Below are 15,245 nucleotides of genomic sequence, written 5' to 3' on the forward strand. Positions count from 1 at the left end.
CTTTTGTTTGCATTACATCTTACCACACAAATCACTATTCATATTTCGCTTAGTTAAGAAACAATTTTAGTATTTTTACTCCGTACTCCCTGTGGATATGATACCCACTCACCTGGATTTTATTACTTTCGACAAATTCTTGCACTTATGGGACATATGCAAGCGGGCGTTGTCAAGTTTTTTTGACGATTTGTCGGGGAGTAGGCGTTTAGAGATACTTTTGCACTTTGTTTTCTTAGCTATTCATTTATTCATTCTATTTCACTCCTTAGGTAAGTGCTGTGTAGATTGTGTTTGAAAAAGAAGGTTCACAGTAGTGCTAAACAAAAGAATGAGTTGATCCCTATAAGCATCATGACTGGGTGACAAGTGTACATAGATTACAAAAACCCTAATGACGCTACTTGTAAGGATCATTTCCTCTTGCCATTCAATGACATGATTCTTGAGTGCTTATTTGTCATTCATAGTACTATTTTAGGATAGACTTTCAGGTTCACTAATTGCTTAACGCCCTTTAATTTAGATTGTACAATATACAAACCACTTTCCAAAGGTATATGATGGTCATCTTTGATGGCTTAGTAAGATATCATAGAAGTATTTATGTATGGATTTTCTATGTTTGGTGATTCTTTTGATTTTTTTTTCCTTTGTAATTTTGATCGAGTGCTAAGGTAATATACAAAGAAAAACTTAGTGCTTAATTGGGAAAGTGTGACTTTATGGTTCAAGAAAGAACAGTTTTAAGCCATAAGGTTTCATATAGGGGTATAGTAGTAAATATGGCTAAGAATGAAACTATTGTAAAGCTATTGGACCCTACCATAGCTAAGGCTATTAGATGTTTCTTTCGACATACTAGATTCTACGTGAGATTTATGAAGGATTTTTCCAAAATAGCTAGGCTCTAACTAAGCTACTTGAAAAGGACGTTCCTTTTGAGCTTACTCAGGATTGTCTAGATGCATTGAATACTCTTAAGAAAACAACAATTAGAGCTCCAATCATGGCCGCTCTAGATTGTGCTTTCAAATTTGAATTCATTTTCTGATTCTAGTGATTTTGTAGTGGGTGTCATACTTAGGTAGAGAAAGGATAAACATTTTGAGTTGATTTACTATGCGAGCAAGATAATGGCAGATAGATAAGAAAATTGTATGACACAAAAAAAAGTTATTAGCTGTGGTGTTCACGTTTGATAAATTTATCACATATTTAATTTTATTGAAAGTTGTTATTTACAAAGATCACTCGGCACTACGTTATTTGCTTTAAAAAATTGATGCTTCAGACCAATGAGATGGTACAGCCTCGATGAAGAGAATGAATTCAGGAGTATTTTGGAAAAGTACTGCTGCAGTTTACTATAGTAAAATCACTATAGCAGCTACTATTCATAGCACGTAGGAAACGCAACCTGGAAATCCACACGACTGCAGTGGAAATTTCCACATGCCACTGTAGATGCCATATTTCAGCCCTCTATAAATACCGCTTTGAGAGTTTTTATTTAGGATCTTCATCCCTATCTTTGACTTATATTTTGGGGAGAGCTCGGCTAGGGTTTGGAGATGCTTTTGCAGGGTTTTAGGAGCGGTTCTATGGCATTCAACATCGATTCCCTTTGGAGAAGAGCTATTGGGGGATCTTTCGTCGGCATCAATTCAGCGAAGTGTGCCCTAGGCTTAACAAAGGAGTCCTTGGAGAAGACAAGGAGGCTCCTCAAGACCATCGATACGAATGACAAGGGGGTTTTCTCTATGTATTGCTTGCATTTACTTTTGATTTCATTATTGATTTTGTATTGCTCTATGGAGAGCTAAACCCCTAGTAGGTTCTTGGACTTGCAAACCCTAGGATGATCTTGTTCCATTGACTCTTATTATGTTTCCTTTATTTGATGTTTTAATTGAGTTTCAATCTTGTGTGTTTATTGATTTCATTTTCCTTTGGAGTGACACTAGGGTTGACAATCTATCTAGATAATCCTATGAAGGGGTGACAACTTCATTAGGATTAGACTTAGCGATGTTGAAGATAGTTGAGAGGGTGAGTCAAGAGGTAGCAGAATGTCTCATTTTCCTTCCGACGTGATTTATCCTACCTCCACGTTCCAAAAGTCCTTTGTAGTCGCAATAGAGTGAAGTTCTACGAGACAAACTCCATTGGGGCTTAGTTGAGAGCAACAGAGTGAAGTGTTGAAGTAATCCTTAGTGTTAGGGCCTAATCTTGATTAGGAATCTTTCGCCTAAACCAAAGAGTTGAATCTATATTAGGGAATAACATTTATCACTTGGAATCCCTTGAGCTTCAAGCAGTCCTACATAGTATGAGGCGTCGAGAGTATCTCTTTCCACCGTTGCATAGTGTAAAGAACTAGTCACAGTTGACCTTAGGTTTAGGACCGTGTATCTTTGGATCTCCATGACTCATTAAATTTCAATTAGAGGCATAATATTAGTTTTTGCACTTGAAAACAATAGTCCTAAGGTGAGCATTGTCCAAGTACCCCATTTTATCATCGATTGTCTCTCTTTATTCCTCGTGCTTCATCTTCTTTCTTTTACTTTCATTTGCATTGATATTTTGAAGCAACATCACAAATTAGTTTTCACTCTTGCTAAATAGCAATACTTTGTGCTTTTGAACAACTATTCCCTATGGATTCAACTCACCCACTCACCGGGTATTTTTATTACTCGATGACTCAGACACTTGCATGTACACACATTCAAGGGGTGTGTTAAGTTTTTTGCGCGTTGTTGGGGAATAGGCATTTTGGAAGCATTTGTACTTTTACTATTTTAGCTATTTAGCACCTTCTATTTCACACTTTCTTACTCTTCCATCATTCTTATTTCCTTTTCTTTCTTTGATTCCAACTCTAGGTTATGACCCAAGGCAACCCTTAGACATTGGTTGAAGGCGATCCGGATATTGGAAAAACTCATAGATGGAGAAAGGATCCTATACAAGAACAGACAAATCAAGCTGAGATAGAAGTTGAAATGTCTGATAATATGGCAGAACAACATAAGCAACAGAGGACACTGTCAGATTATGCAAGACCCATAGTTCTTGGCATGTAATCTAGCATTATGAGGCCACTGATTACAGCTCAGAGTTTTGAGCTTAAGCTAGGCTCCATCAAAATGTTACAACAGTCAGCACATTTTAATGGTTTGGCCGATGAGGATCCGAACAACCACATCAAGAATTTCTTGGAAGTGTGCGACAAGCTCAAGATTAATGGAGTCAAAGATCATTCTATCAAGTTGAGGGCCTTCCCATTTTTTTTTGAAGGGGAGAGCAAAGCAATGGTTACATTCATTACCTCGAGCATCGATCACTACTTGGGAGGAGATGGTAGAAGCTTTGCAAGCTCAAAATTTCCCTCCTGGAAAATCTGCGAAGCTAAGGAATGAAATATCCACTTTTTTGTAAATGGAATTGGAGTCTGTTTTTAAGTTATGGGAAAGGTTCAAGGATCTCCTGTGGAAATGTCCTCAACATGGGTTCCCCGAATGGATGATTATCCACACCTTTTACAATGGTTTGAACCTAAGCATGAAGCAATTACTTGATGCTACAGCGAGAGGCACCTTAGGCAGTAAAACCCTTGAAGAAGCCCGACATCTTATTGAAGAGATGGCTATGAATAGTTATTAGTGGAATACACGAGATAAGAAGAAGGTAGCCAGACTTCATGAGATCGATGCATTCACATCATTGGCAGCCTAGGTTGAGTCTTTGAGCAAGACGTTAGACACTCAAACTTCTCCTAGAGTGGCAGCAGTGATGAGTTGCACTTGGTCTGGGGAAAGACATGATTCATCTGATTTCCAGATTGCTATTTCTGGTACAACTTCAGTGGAAGAGGTGGATTTTATAGGAAATGCAATGAGAGGTCAAGGAAATCTGTATAGCAATAGCTATAATCCAAGGTAGAGGAGCCACCCAAACCTTTCTTGCAGTAATTAAGGGCGGCAGAAGGCTACGCCACCACTGCATTTCCAACAACAATAACAACAAGCCCCGAATATAGAGAACAAATTTTCAGGGTTCGAGAGCCAGATGACTGATTTAGAGAAAGCTTTAACCAAGTTCATTCAATCTTTGAATACACGATTTCAGTCGGTTGAAGCCAAACTTCACAACCACACCTCATCGTTGCATAATTTGGAGAACCATGCGTGACAAATTGCAAAGTCACTTTCAGAAAGACCTCAACATAGTTTGCCTAGCAACACGGAGGTAAACCCAAAAGAACAATTGAAGGCGATCACTTTGAGGAGTGGTCGTGAAGTTGAGAGTAAGCTCTATACCAAGAAGATAATGGTTGAGTCACCCAAAGAAGTGGAGGTTGAGTAGAGAGCTAAAGAGAAAGAGGTGGTACCCTCAACTTACAAGCTAAGAATTCCTTACCCCTCAAGGCTGAAGGATGACAAAAATGATGAGCAATACAAGAAGTTTTTGGGTCTATTCAAGTAGTTGCATATTGACACGTCCGAATATGCGTGTGTGTACCGCAAGTGCACGGGTGTCGAAGTAATAAATACCCGGTGAGTCGGGTAGTCGAATCCACAGGGAACAGGGCTACTAGTACTAACTTCTTCTCTGCTATCTAGCCTAATGATAATGGGATAGTGTGGTGATCTAATGTGCGAAGAGATGAACACCGGAGACAAATATGCAAGGGTAAAATGGAGGAAGAATCTCAATCAGTAAAAGTGGGGTATTCGGGCATTGCTCCCCCTAGGATTCAGGTATTAGGTACCGGATAAGCAAAGTGTTTCTATGATGAGTAAGTTAAGTCGTGGAAATCCAAACATAATCGGGTCTATCTCTAGATCACCGATACTAGTCCCCTACGAGGTCCCGGTGGAGAAATCGCTCAATCTCAACACCTCACACCACATATGACCGCAAAGCACTCTAGGGATTCCAAATTGTGTATCCAATTCCTAAAGATTGATCCAACCCTAATTCCCGGCGAAGGATCCTAACCCCCTACAAGGTCCCGGCGGAGAAATCGAGCAATCTCACGCCTCCCACCAAATATGGTTGCATAGAGCTTAGGGAATGGAGATAGAATACACCAATCGGAGGGGAAAGGGGATACTTCACTATCTCATGATTCACCCTCTCAACCCTCTTCAATCTTGAGGTTCTAACCCTAATGGAGATCTCTCTCCCACCAAGGCAACAAATCATGCAAACCAAATAACCATAAGATCAATAAGGCAAGCAAGCATTAAACAATCAAGAATGAAACTTAATCAAACTCGGATTAAATAGAAACACAAAGCAAATCCACAAAAGATGAGAATCCTAGGGTTCACAAGCCCAAATACCCTCTAGGGTTTTAGCCCTCCATGGAGCAACATACAAAACACACCATCAATGAATGAAAGTACATTAAAACCATAGAAATAAACCCCCTTATGTATGAACTGATGGCCTTGATGGAGAGCTTCGACGTCTTGAAGGACCCACTCCGAAGCTAGGTTCACCGGTGGCTTCCTTGATGCTATGACGGAGGAGGAATCGATCAAAGTTGGTGACGAAGCGCCTCCAAAGCCGCAAAGACCTCCTCTCCAAACCCTAGCCGTCTCACCCCTCAAGAGCCGCACAAAAGATGAGAAAGAATAGGGCAAAACGGCTATTTATAGGCCTCACAACGCGTCTGTCACGTGCCCCCACGCGCCCGCGTGGATTTTCCACGCGCCCGCGTGGGCTGCAGGAATTTCCACGCGGTCGCGGAATTTCCGCGGGCGCGTGACGATGAATTCGCTACGATGAATCGTCTACGATTCGCTACAGAGACTTTCGCTACATGTGATTTCCACAAACGCGATGATAAACAATCTCCTCTTAAGGCCACACGATCGGGCACACGATCATATGGTAGGCTATACGGCTTTTCCTTCATCAATGCGTCTTGAAAGGTCTTGAAATCTTTACAAAGAGGAGGAATGTGGAGACATGGCTGCCTTTGTGCCCTTCCATTAATAACTTGGCTTGCAAAACTATGGAAGTTGGCACACATCTCCTCATAAAAGAACTCCTCTTGTGTCTTCCAACTTGATTTGTACAAGAACTCCCAATATTATGCCATGATAGCCTATCTTCGCTCCCTTTTGAAATCCTAATGCCTTCACAACCTATATGCATAAAAGAACACCCAATACACGAAATGAGACATAAACCGAATAAAATATGATGCTCAATGTATGTAAAACATGCATAAAAACATGTCTACTCAAGCACTTATCAAACTCCCCCACACTTAAGTCTTTGCTTGTCCTCAAGCAAAATTAAACATTATACCTATGGAAAGAAAAGAGAAGTGCTTGGCCTTAGGTTCACCAAAATGAGTACAAGAATAAAAATTCTACAGTCATGGAGAGAATCAAAACACTAGACAAAAACAATCAATGCTCTAGCAAACAATCCAATCAAAAATTGAATGTGATAAAATCCGAATGCGTGTGTGTGTGAAAATCAACTCATGTCAACACTATGTCCACTACCAAGTTCTTATTAATATGGGAATTATTTATAAACAGAAAGAATAGGTAGTAGCTTCACACAACCTCTAAGGTAGCCCTTTCCCAAGATGCCTCCCGATTGGCTTTCACACTTTTGAGGTGGTAGCTCTTTTCTACCGAGGATGGTAGCTTTCACACATCCCATGAGATAGCTCTTTTCTCTCATTAGGGGCATAACAAATATCCGACTTATGAGAGTAGCTACATACATCATGGGTGGTAGCTCTTTCCACCCCCTATGTACAAACAACAAACAATTTCCAAAATTTTTTTTTTCAATTTTTCTGATTTTTCTGATTTTTTTCTGATATAAATAAAAACTAGCATACTAAAGTCCCAAAACATAATGAACTAGAGTCTTCATAGGTCTAATGAGTGAGAGAAGTGCACAAAGAGCAATCGGACAAAAAATATTCAATGAAATTGGATGAAAACTAGAGCATGATAAAATCCATGTTTATAACCTCCAAAAACTAAGAATTAAACTCTTAACCCTAAGGTGAACCTTCATTGGCAACAAGAGCATGCTCATGAAAACACAAGTAAAAGGTCATGTATAAGGTGAACCCTCCCCCACACTTAAGATGTACATTGTCCTCAATGTACGCATGCAAGCACAATAAAAATAATAACAATGGAAGCATAATGTGTGTGGGAATGCAATTAAAACAATACTCCCCTGAACTCCTCATTAATCGGTTGGTGAAGCCTAACTCATGGGTGTATGTGTTCATCGGGTTGTGAAGCTCACACGACCATGTGATAACGCACATGATCGTGTCTATGACTAAAACACCATCAACATCACTCTCAAGGCCATCTGCACGTATATAAGGGGTTCAGTGAAGCTCAACAAAAAGAAAAGACATACGAGTTCTTATTAGTAAACACATGAAGCACAAACTGCACAAACAAAACAAAAACACAAAGTTAACTAAAGTCTAAAAAGATAAACAAATAAAGAAAAAGACTAAAAATAAAGAAAAACTAAAAAAATGAAAACAAAAAGTAAAGAAAACTAAAAGAATCATGAGTGGGACGCCTCAAGCATCAACGTCGTCTTACGGTGTTGCCGGTGTGCCAAAAATAATCTTCTCATCCAAGGTTAACCGTATGAAATCAAAGCATTTCGAAACAAGTTTTTTTCGGTCCTTGGTGTCATACCTGCAAATAAAGCTTCAAAAGAAGTCAGTTAAGCATGAATTTGATGAGTACAGGGCTCCACGCGGGCGTGGAGGACAAGCCAAGCACTTTTTTGGCCTTATTGGGTGCTTTTTCCAGCCCCACGCAGGGCGTGGGGAAGCCACGCCAGCGCTGCGTGCGCGCTCGTCTCGGCCGGGCGCCACGCGGGCCGCTGGGCCAACGCGCTGGGCTGGCCAGCCCACGCGGGCGCGCTGGGCGCTGGGCGCAGCGCCCAGCGTGGGCCGCCCACGCCGCGGCTGGGCCAGCGCACGCCGCGGGCGCGTGGGCGTGGCAGCCGCGCACGCGTGGGGAGCGCTGCCCAAGCGGTCAGCCATCGCCACGCGGGCGTGTGGGCGGCCACGCGCGCGTGGGCGCCCAACCATGGCCAAGAAGCCATGATTGGGCTCCAACGCTTCCAAAAGTTTTCGATCCATACATTCTAAAGTGTTTCTACATAATTTTTCATGAAAAACAACACTTATAAACCAAGAAAACTTCATGGATTGGCAAAATAAGAGCATGGAGAAAATGGGAGAAGATGAAGCTTACCGGTGCAAATTGGTGAAGGAAACTTAATGCAAATGCCGGCAAAACACTTTTAAATCTCAAAGGAGTTGAAGAACTTAGTTTTGTGCTCAAAAGTTTGGATTCTTGAAGATGGAGAAGTGGGACATGAAGGGTATAAGTGATGAAGATAATGAAAAGTGACCCCTCATGTTCTTATAAGCCACATGGGGGTGTGGAAATTCCACACCCCCGCGTGGGTACTGTACACGGCCGCGTGGAAATTCCACGCGACCGTGTGAGCTGCAAAATTTCTGCAGACAGTCCACGCAAGGCTCCAAACTTCAAATTAACACTAATTCTTCAACTATAAACATGAATTACTCCCTAAACCATGCCACATACACGAAAATCAAGTTAAATCACCAAAATTTTCCATGAAAACTTCAACACCAACAAAAATTCATCAAAGCACCCACTCATGAATTTATTACTGCAGAAATGAAAATCTAAACTAGAAAACATTTAAAAACTTGGGTTGCCTCCCAAGAAGCGCTTGTTTTACGTCACTAAGCTTGACGTACCTCTTCCTTACCTTATGGAGGCTTGAAAAGAGTGTGTTCCTCCCGACTAGACATTGCATAGCTACTTCCTTTAAACCAAGAGTCAACTTGCCGGGATGAAGTATTTGTTGGAGAGTCCAACCATCTTACTTTTGGCCTCCAAGGAAACAATTTGGGTTGGGAATTGTCCAAGATTAGCATAGGTGGGTCATTGGATGGTTTCAATCTCCTACCCACATCTTCTTCCCTTCCCAAAGTCTCTTTCTTGCATTGTAAGATTTGATCAATCCCAAAGAGAAATGCTTGTTCCATTACCTTGGGGATTTGCTTCTTCTTGTGTATTTTTCAACTTGGAAAGAACATGAGACTAGCAAATCCCCTTGAAAAATTTCCTCGTTCACAAGCATAATCTTCATTCACACAATCCAAAAATCTCAAAGATGATGTTCAACTTCTTTCTTTTTCATTTTTCCACCCTCAATGTACTCAATTTGCCCAATTTCTTCAATGTTGCTCATGGCCTCATCATGTCCCCGGAGATACTTGCCTTGCTTGTTCAAATTCTTCTTTTTTCCTTAGCAAGCATGTCCAAGATCTCTCCTAATTGATGTTCAATGTTTTTTTGATGGAGACCTCGTGACAACTTAATGTGGCCTCAATATTTTGGAAACGAGCATCGGTGGCTTCAATAAATCTCGGTAACACTCTTTCCAACCGAAGTACATCATCTTCAAGCTTCTCATCCCATCTGAAATTCTTGTTGAGGTGCTTCCCATTGTTGTCCATCAATATCCCACAAGAGGTTTGGGTAGCTCCTTTGATTTGGATGATAGTTGATGCGATATGGATTGTGTTGTTGATGAACATTGATAAATTGATCAAGTTTTTCTAGTGAGAGCATCAACCTGAAAAATATAAGTCTACAAATTGGATTAATCATCATTCAAGTTCCATGCAAGAAAAAGTAAAGTAAGACAAAAATAAAAACAAAAATAGAACGGTGGAAGAAGATAAAGTGAAATGGATGAAAAACAAAATAAAAAAACCGATGAGAATGATGGAAGAAAAAGAAAGTGTGGAATAGAAAAAAATAAAAATGAAAAAAATGGATAAATGGCTAGAGCAACAAAAGTCCTAGCGTTCCTAGTATCCTATTCCCCGGCAACGGCGCCAAAAAAACTTGACACGTCCGAATATGCGTGTGTACCGCAAGTGCACGGGTGTCGAGTAATAAATACCCGGTGAGTCGGGTAGTCGAATCCACGAGGAACAGGGCTACTAGTACTAACTTCTTCTCCGCTATCTAGCCTAATGATAATGGGATAGTGTGGTGATCTAATGTGCGAAGAGATGAACACCGGAGACGAATATGCAAGGGTAAAATGGAGGAAGAATCTCAATCAAGTAAAAAGTGGGGTATTCGGGCATTGCTCCCCTAGGATTCGTGTATTAGGTACCGGATAAGCAAAAGTGTTTCTATGATGAGTAAGTTAAGTCGTGGAAATCCAAACATAATCGGGTCTATCTCTAGATCACCGATACTAGTCCCCTACGAGGTCCCGGTGGAGAAATCGCTCAATCTCAACACCTCACACCACATATGACCGCAAAAGCACTCTAGGGATTCCAAATTGTGTATCCAATTCCCTAAAGATTGATCCAACCCTAATTCCCGCGAAGGATCCTAACCCCCTACAAGGTCCCGCGGAGAAATCGAGCAATCTCACGCCTCCCACCAAATATGGTTGCATAGAGCTTAGGGAATGGAGATAGAATACACCAATCGGAGGGGAAAGGGGATACTTCACTATCTCATGATTCACCCTCTCAACCCTCTTCAATCTTGAGGTTCTAACCCTAATGGAGATCTCTCTCCCACCAAGGCAACAAATCATGCAAACCAAATAACCATAAGATCAATAAGGCAAGCAAGCATTAAACAATCAAGAATGAAACTTAATCAAACTCGGATTAAATAGAAACACAAAGCAAATCCACAAAAGATGAGAATCCTAGGGTTCACAAGCCCAAATACCCTCTAGGGTTTTAGCCCTCCATGGAGCAACATACAAAACACACCATCAATGAATGAAAGTACATTAAAACCATAGAAATAAACCCCCTTATGTATGAACTGATGGCCTTGATGGAGAGCTTCGACGTCTTGAAGGACCCACTCCGAAGCTAGGTTCACCGGTGGCTTCCTTGATGCTATGACGGAGGAGGAATCGATCAAAGTTGGTGACGAAGCGCCTCCAAAGCCGCAAAGACCTCCTCTCCAAACCCTAGCCGTCTCACCCCTCAAGAGCCGCACAAAAGATGAGAAAGAATAGGGCAAAACGGCTATTTATAGGCCTCACAACGCGTCTGTCACGTGCCCCCACGCGCCCGCGTGGATTTTTCCACGCCGCTGCGGCGTGGAATTTTCCACGCGCGTCGCGGAATTTCGCGAGCGCATGAATGAATCTGCTACGATGAATTCGCTACATGACACTTTCGCTACGGTGATTTCCACAAACGCGATGATAAACAATCTCCTCTTAAGGCCACACGATCGGGCACACGATCATATGGTAGGCTATACGGCTTTTTCCTTCATCAATGCGTCTTGAAAGGTCTTGAAATCTTTACAAAGAGGAGGAATGTGGAGACATGGCTGCCTTTGTGCCCTTCCATTAATAACTTGGCTTGCAAAAACTATGGAAGTTGGCACACATCTCCTCATAAAACGAACTCCTCTTGTGTCTTCCAACTTGATTTGTACAAGAACTCCCAATATTATGCCATGATAGCCTATCTTCGCTCCCTTTTGAAATCCCTAATGCCTTCACAACCTATATGCATAAAAAGAACACCCAATACACGAAATGAGACATAAACCGAATAAAATATGATGCTCAATGTATGTAAAACATGCATAAAAACATGTCTACTCAAGCACTTATCACATATCAACATCCCATTTGTGGATCCGTTGTCTCAAATGCCTCGCTATGCAAAGTTCCTTAAAGACATCTTGACCAACAAGAGGAAGTTGGAGGAGAGTGCATCTGTGATCTTAGATGCTTCATGCTCGGCGGTGTTGCAAAAGAATATGCCAAACAAGAAGAAGGACCCCGGTAGCTTCATCATTCCATGTAACAATGGTACCTTGGGTGAAGAGAAGGCATTGGTAGATTCAAGGGCTAGCATTAATGTCATGCCTTATACATTCTTTCAAAAGCTAGTTTTGGGAGAACCTAGAAATACTCGGATGACACTTCAACTAGCCGATCGATCAATTAAACATCCAAGGGGTATTATTGAGGATGTACTTGTGAAAGTTGATAAGTATATCTTTCTTGCAAACTTTTTGGCGTTAGATGTTGATGAGGATGTTGAGGTCCCATTGATACTTAGGAGGCCATTCTTGAGCACTTCTAAAGCTCTCATTGACATAGACGGTGCGGGAATTGACATTAAGAGTTGGAGATGACAAGTTGACATATCGCCTCGCCAAAGCCATGTGACATTCTCTTGATTTCGGTGATACTTTGTATTTTCTTAACACTACTGATGAGTTGATTGATGATTATGTGTAGGAAATGTTATGTCTGGACCCATTGTAAGGGTGGCTAAATCAAGAAATGGAGAATGAAGAAATTTTATAACTTGGTCTAGAGGACAAGGTGCAACCTACCCCGGGAGTCATGAAGAGGATGATCCAAAAGCTCAAGAGATCAAGGAGATGTCACAAGAAGTGCCCCAATATTAGTGGTGACAACCATTCATGAAGTAAGGGTAACAAACCCTTGAGTGGTAACAAACTCAATCACTCCCCCTCTACCTCGCAAAAATTATGTTCATCGTGCTTTCAAAGTGTAGGTAAGAGGGCAACATTTATTCGTAAACCCCCGTGAGGTAAGAACAGGTACATCAAGTTTAGTGACTTTAAACAAGCACTTCTTGGGAGGCAAAACAAGTTTTTACTATTTTTCTAGGTCATAGTTTAGTTTTTGCATGAATAAAAACTTTAGTGTTGGTGTCTTGAGTTTTATATGTCATAGTTGTGTTTTTTTCTTGTGGATCATTGGTGTTTTATTGTGCTTTATTGGAATTGGCCAAGTTTTAGGTCGCTTGAGCGTGTTTTCAAGAGCCTTTGGTCAGTTTTTCATTGTTTATGCGGTCTCTTTAGAGTATATTAGTGTGCAGAGTTTTCTTCTATGGAGTCTGATATTTTTTTGAGTCATCTAGAGAAAACACACGGCCGTGTGAAATTTTCATAGTGGCGTGTGTTTCCTTTCAGAGCTCAACTTCTCCATCCCAAGAAGACATAAAGGTGTGTGGCTGCCCTTGTGAGCAACCTTATGACGATCACACACCCATGTGGAATTTCCACACGGGCGTATGGATCTATGCAGAGTGAAAGGACTTCATCCCAAGAAGACACAAAGGGCATGTGAATACCCCTATGGATGACCCTATTGGCGGCACACGGGAGTGGGTAATTTTCACACGCCCGTGTGAAACTCTGTAAAGAAAACTCTCTATCCCGAGAGCACACAAGGGTATGTGGCTGCCCCTGTGAGCCCCCTTGTGAACTTCCACACGCTAGTGTTGAATTTCGACAGGGGCATGTGGAACACTTGGAGAATTTTTTTGGGAGAAATAGAGAAGCCACAAGGGCATGTGCATAGCCCTGTGGGTCGGGCACATAGTCATGGGTAATTTCCACACACCTGCGTGCATGGGTAATTTCCACACATCTGCATGGATGCATTCAGAGGCGAAAATGGCCATCCCGAGAGCACACAGGGGCTTGTTGATGACCCTTGTCGAGCTCTCCTGTGGAGGTACACGGGCATGTGTAATTTTCACACGCCCGAGTGGTTGTACAGAAACACATTGTGCTGTGCCTTTTCTTTAAAAACTCATTTGCGCTTCTTCATTTCTAAATGTTCCCACACTCGAGGAATGCATCCATTTTCATCTCCCGACCCCCTCTCCGTCTATTTAAAGAGTTTTTGGTTTGTTTTCCAGCCGTATTTGAAGCTTTTGATTCTCGTTTCGTCGGTAAGCTTTCCTTTTCTTTTTTCTTCACCAATCTTCGTTTATTTTACTTAATGTGCTCGATTTTGCTTGAATATCATAATTAGATGTCTAGTGAATGATTGTAGAATGAATGTAGATGAATTTAAGATGATTTATATAGACTTTTGTGGATTCGGCCATGCAACTGTCATGCCCTGAAGATCCACACAGGCATATGGAATTTCCACATGACCGTGTGGATTTCTACAGAATTGTTTTTTCAAGTTTAATTTGATCGATTTCTTTTCAATTCCTGCAAGAATGGCCCCCAGATCGAAGAAAGTGGCCGGCAAAACATCCTCATGAACCTTCGCTAGAGAAAATGGAGTTTACTATTCTCGAACATCAGGTCCGGTTCGAGCGTTTATCGAAGCTCAAGTTTAGCTAGTCGCATTTTCCAGACTTGAGTGCATTACCGGAGATTCAGTTGGGCAATGAGATAGCAAATAAAGTTGAGGAGTTGATTTCTTTGGGTAGTTAACGGCGATTATTGTCCATCTGAGAGCTAGCTATCTATATATTGACATTTGAGGTGTTGTCGTAGTTTGAGTTCCACCGTTCGTACTCCAAATTTGATAACACTGATGCTATACAGCTTAGAGCCTTTAGACAGTACCATAGCATGAGCGTGACTCAATTTTTTAACCGACTTGGGTTTCTATGATGAGGCTTACACTGATACGGAGGAGTACGAGCAGTTACTGATGGATTACCCAGGCAGCTTGACTCCGCAGCGGGCTTACTATATGCTATGTGGCCAGGGACAGTATGAGCCTGGGATTTCCAAGGCGACGTGCCTCTCCCGACCAACTTACAGATATATCCACGCTGTTCTCAGCAGATCAGTGAACGGCCATGGTGACAGTACAATAGTTCTGAGCCGCTAGGAGTTGCTTTATCTCTAATCGATGGTACAGAGCAAGCCACTCCACTTGGGACACATCATGGTAGAATACCTTTGTTATCAAGGATAGTATGCCATGGTAGGAATACTCTTCTCAGACCCTTACATCATTTGACTCATCATGGGGATGGGCTAGTTGGACGTGATCAGAGGGTCTAAAGAAGATCATTGTACCATCTTCCCTTAGCTTAGAGAGGATGTAATTGATGGGTATGGTGCGGAGGTATTTAGATGGTGTTTATGTGATGGGCATGCCCCCACCGGAGACGGCCACGGGTGAGGGTGATGTTGCTGAGGATTCACAACCTGCTCTTCAGCCACAGCAGGAGAAGATGGAGGTAGAGGTACTCCCTGCAGTATAGAAACCACCTCCATTGTGCATATTTTCTCCATCTCGAGCCCATGATCGCTTTGAGAGGCTCGAGAGTGTTGTAGGGGTATTGTTGTCAGATCTAGCCGAGGTTTGCA

The 15,245-nt window shown here is 41.8% G+C and overlaps 1 non-coding gene across 1 annotated transcript; it reads right to left on the reverse strand.

Moving 5' to 3' along the window:
* Nucleotides 1-3,414: 3,414 nt before the first annotated feature.
* Nucleotides 3,415-3,521, reverse strand: LOC120254593. The gene has a single exon (XR_005534669.1). It is a non-coding gene; the product is annotated as a small nucleolar RNA R71 (small nucleolar RNA).
* Between the last annotated feature and the right edge of the window lie 11,724 nt (nucleotides 3,522-15,245).

This window comes from Dioscorea cayenensis, unplaced genomic scaffold (genome assembly GCF_009730915.1).
Source record: "Dioscorea cayenensis subsp. rotundata cultivar TDr96_F1 unplaced genomic scaffold, TDr96_F1_v2_PseudoChromosome.rev07_lg8_w22 25.fasta BLBR01000522.1, whole genome shotgun sequence".
Taxonomy (NCBI): Eukaryota; Viridiplantae; Streptophyta; class Magnoliopsida; order Dioscoreales; family Dioscoreaceae; genus Dioscorea; species Dioscorea cayenensis.